The sequence below is a fragment of the Anopheles darlingi genome, chromosome 3 (assembly GCF_943734745.1).
Source record: "Anopheles darlingi chromosome 3, idAnoDarlMG_H_01, whole genome shotgun sequence".
Lineage (NCBI taxonomy): Eukaryota > Metazoa > Arthropoda > Insecta > Diptera > Culicidae > Anopheles > Anopheles darlingi.
Genome location: NC_064875.1, coordinates 25,993,439 through 25,998,438, shown reverse-complemented (window position 1 = coordinate 25,998,438; position 5,000 = coordinate 25,993,439).

Sequence of the window (5,000 nt, the reverse complement as noted above, 5' to 3'; positions counted from 1 at the left end):
TATTTATGGGGCTAATTCTTCCTATTGACTAATTACTTCCGTGAGCGATAGTGTCTCGTACTACTCAGCACAGGACGTATTCATACTCGCCAGGTTTCAAACACCAGGATCATGCCGTCAATGTCGACACCGGAGACCAGAGTCTTAAATGCATACCGGTGCGAAAATCTGTTGGCAATCCTCTTCTAGCAAACTTACACCACCATCGTGATATACCTGAGAGCTGCAAGGAGGAACAGTGTCGCTTACAAGCCGCCAGAAATTACCCTCCCGTTGCTGGTGGAGAAAATTGTCGAAAGTTTCGCAAATTCCTGTATCCCCTTTACACTGCTCATCTCCTTGTAACATCTTGAACCAAATACTGCCACCGAAAAACATCAGGCCTTTTGATAAGACTTGGGGCGTGAGCGTGCGCGCGCGCGCGCCTTCACCTACACCTACCGGAGGAGGATAACATCAAACGGAAACGTTGCTTATGAGTGATACTACCGCTTACGAACGGGACGAACGACGACAAAACGGTGGAGCGCAGGTGTTCCCGGTGCGGTTTGAAGACATTCGAGCACCACCGCTCGTCTGCACCTGGTACCTGACCGAAACCAAAAGTGATTACAAGCGAAACCGAGTTCCTACGGTTCCGTTACACACACACACACACGCACACGACGCACGTATACAAGGTTGATACTTCGTCGCCCTTTTCCCCCATTCGGGGAAAGGTCAGAGGACCGCCAGGACAGAGGCTGTGCCAGGGATCAGAGGACAACACAACCTATCCCCGAAACCCGAAAGGTTCACCACCACTCTGCCCCGTGCCAATTTGTGACGTGACGTAAAGCAAATGAAGCTCGCAACAGCAGCAACCACGACTGCTGTTGCTTTGATGTTGATGCCCTGTTCTACTACCGCTTCTGGGCACTTGTGCGTAAGGTGTGTGTGTGTGTGTGTGTGTGTGTGTGTGTGTGTGTGTGTGTGTGTGTGTGTGTGTGTGTGTGTGTGTGTGTGTGTGTGTGTGTGTGTGAGTGTGTAAGAGGTAGAAGCAAACGCAAACGATGTGGTTTTGGCACTAAATTTGCTGATTTATGCTACACTCCCTTCTTCCCTTTACCATCACGGAGTCCTGGTGGTGATGATAAGCGGTATCCTTTCAAGAAACAACCGGCAAATGCTTCTTTTGGGGAGGTGGGGATCGCTGACGAGAAGAAGAAGGTTGTCTGATCTTTCTGATCTCTGTTGGGTAAGTAATAAGTATAAGGGCGGGTACAGGTAACACATGATGATACAGTTCATCTCATCTCAATTTTTGGGTGGGAAGACGCTTCAGAGACGTGTTCTAAATTGAAAACTGCCTTTCCCCTTTTCGTCCTATCACTACGCTAGACATATCAAGTCAGCCATGGCAGTCGCTTGCCTTCGAAGCGGCAAGGTAGAAGCAGAAGCAGAAGAAGTGAATATCAATTATAAGTAAATGCCTCTTCTTCCGTTACTCCATAATTCAATCCATGCAGCATTCGAGGTTGAATCGCTTTGTAACAATTAAACTGGCGTACCACCACCACCACCACCACCACCACCACCACCACCACATCCATAATGCGATGCGCGTTTCAGGTCGTAATTGTGTTACAATCAATCGCGATTGCCGCATACCGCGGGCCCTTTGAAGCTTTTGTTGTCTGTTTCGCAACGCCCGGAGCCCTCACAGATTGCACTTCCTCCCGTGCATTTCGAGGGACAGAGGAGCAGCTCATTAATTACGAATGGCGGGTGGCGAGTGCTTTCGGAACCCAAAATCGATTGCAATGCGCACTGTTGCTGTTGTTGTAGCTGCAGTCTCGTCATCAACGACACCGGACATGGTCACACTGTGATGGTAACATTACAGCACACCGGTAATGCCGGTCGACGAGAACGACGACACGGAACACTATAGTGTCGTAGTGTCAGCACCGTGCCGCGATGAGTCACTGACCAACAACAAGTGCATCCGGTTGTCGTCACGCCAGCCAGCAACACGCCAGCATTTGCGTTGCTGCAACTGCCGTTAGGTCTCGCGTGGTGAGGAAGAGAGGAACAGAGGGGAGTGAAACAATGAAATAGGCGGTGGTGGGTGGGTTACGCTAGTGAGGTGCATACATACATCATCACCACCGCATCGCGAGCAGCCGAAGCGAAAGAATGCACCGCAATGTCTGGCGGTTTGCGGTGGTGGCAAAGTGATCAATGGATCTGGGACTACTTGTTTCCCATCATCATCACCATCATCATCATCATCATCATCATCATCATGCACTATCAACGCGATTGCTGCGCACACTGCATCAACTACTGCACCAGCATTCCGACGATCAATCGGCACCGACCGCTAGAGGATCGCGCCTTAGGGAGCGAGAAGTGAATGCAGTTTGGCATTGGAAAGGCATTGTTGCTGTCCATTAAATAGGCACAAATCATTTTTCATCCCCCCACTCCTTGCTCCGTAACCACTACTACTCCTTCACAGTCCGTTAGTAATGGTCGGCGCTAATGCACCGCCACTAGTTCATTACCGCGTGCGATGGGACGTTATCATTGCGTCGACGAATTCGAAGCGCGAATGCAACCGAAACCAAGGGAGACCGAAATCCGGGAGGGATTAGCATACACGATTGGCAAATTTGTGCAACAAATGAGCAGCAGCAGCAGCAACAGAGGCATCGCGGATCAAACGAGCGCGGCGCCAGATATCTCCGCAAAGGCAAAGGCGAGCTACTCCCAAAAAGTTCGAAGACGAAGAGAACCATTTAGCTGGACGCGACGATCCACTTCGCATTCCTTGGATTCTGAGGCCCTCCGCCTCTCTCTCTCTCTCTCTCTCTCTATAATTCGATGGCTTTTAATTAGCAATACGTTAGCTCGTTCGCTCGCGTTTGCTCGCGAGGAGTTGAACGTCGCCGGAGGATACGACGACACTTAATCCCGCGATATCCCGAGGATGGTGGACATTTCGTTTTATTTTTATGATATTACCACACCGGCCTGGCTGGAAATATCAAAAACCATTCCACCAGCAGCAGCAGCAGCAGCAGCAGACTCCACGATTCGCAGTCTCGTCTTTTTGTTTTGCCACGAGGACTGCGAAGGTCAAAGTAACGAAAGTTCAGGTATTTCTCCTCTTCCACTGGCGCAAAAAGCGTAAAGCGTATGCCCCCTCCACGCCGATGGACCTTTTAGAAAGCCTCGTGATAGCGTGGAAGTTGGAGGATCCGATCGTTGAAGTCGACGATCACGAGGGAGTCAAATGAAATATATGTGTGCGGAGATTATAAACGCGACGAGCAATGCGTTGCTGCGTCGATCGCGTCGTCGATTGCGAACGATGCTTTGCGATTGATCTTGCGGTCTGCATTCACGTGCAGCCCGGGAAAAGAGAGAAGCAGCAAAAACAAAACCAAACCCCCCAAAAAAAAACGAAACTCCTCCAAAACGTCGATCGTTGAAATGAAAGCATAGCGTAGCGGCCAATGGGATGCCGAACGGATGAGCCACCAGCTCGGCCACACGACGGAGCAAATGCGAGGTTTATCCTCCACGCAAAGCATCATCACCATCATCCTTCCTTCCTTCCTTCCTTCTACTCGCGGTAATCAACCGCGATTTCGCCCCGGCAACCGTGTGATCCCGTAGGGGTCGCAAATTAAATGGCCGGCTCCGGCCCGGGCGCAATCGGCAGAAAATCGATGTTGCTGGCCGAAGTGGCCGCAAAAAAAAAACCACAACGGCTTTAAAAGAGCGAATCGGATGAAGTAGTGAGGTAAAGGAGAATGGAACGCACAGCTGCGCACGGTAAAAGCAGCCTCAGCAGCAGCAGCAGCAGCGACAAACGTTTCTTCCGTTTCTGTCGCTTCTTGCAGCCACCGTCTCCAACGAAGGGAACGGCAGCGGGAAAGAAACAAATTCAGCTTAATTGGATTAAGCCGCGACGCGACAGACCCCCAGAAACATAGATAGAGAGAGAGTAAGAAAGAGAGACAGTGAGGTAGCTCTTGGTTTGCTCTTGATCGTTGCATAAAAGAACGGTTTATGGACCGAACCGACCGCCGAGATTTCGCGGACTTCTCGGGATCTCCGCGCTGCGCTTGTGCTAACTACTGCGCGCACAGTGGGTGCCATCGGTGGACATTATCATTCAATCGTGTTCGCGCCAATTTATGGCCCAAGTTGGAGTCCAACTCCCAGATGATCGCAACTGCCACATAGTCACCTCAATCATGCTTTTGGATTTTTACTCACCCAAAAAGAAAAGAAAAAAAAACGGCAGGCAAAAGGATTTGAAAACAGAAATTAGTTTTCTGCTTCGGATTCTGTCGAAATCCCGGTGGAGCAATCGCAACGCTGCCGATGCCGATTGTCCACATTAATGCTTAATGGTGTAGCAGCAACAGCAGCAGCCGGCTGGCCGACCGGCCGGCCGGCCGGGTTCTTGTGTTCTTGCGAGCGAGAACACCGTCGCCACCGAAAAGCGAAACATATAAAATCCATTATCAGATCCACAACAAGTACCTTCACCGACTAGGACCGCAGGGCATCGAGGTGGTATCGAGAGAGGCCTCTGCCTCTGTATCACGACGACCAGTGGACACAAACACGATTTACTACCGCGGACCGCACTGGACCGCGGATTTTATGCACCCTTTCTCCGAGCCGACCCGACCCGAACGAAGAATGATCTCATCTCACTCTCCTCGTTGGCGAATCTCGGAACTCCCGCCGTGGACGGACGCGGATGATCCGCGTGTTATACGATACGTAATTATTCATGTTATCATCCGCTGTCATTGGAAGATCAATTCCCGAACCGAACCGAAACCGAGCCGCGAGTTCAAGGGCCAGAAAAGAAGCAGCAGCAGCAGCAACAGCATTGGTTGGTCATAAAACATTCGGGAGTGTTTAATTCCTGGAAACCAAAAGTTGATCTTCGTGGTACACCACAAAAGAAGACAGCGAAGGAGGGAGAAGAA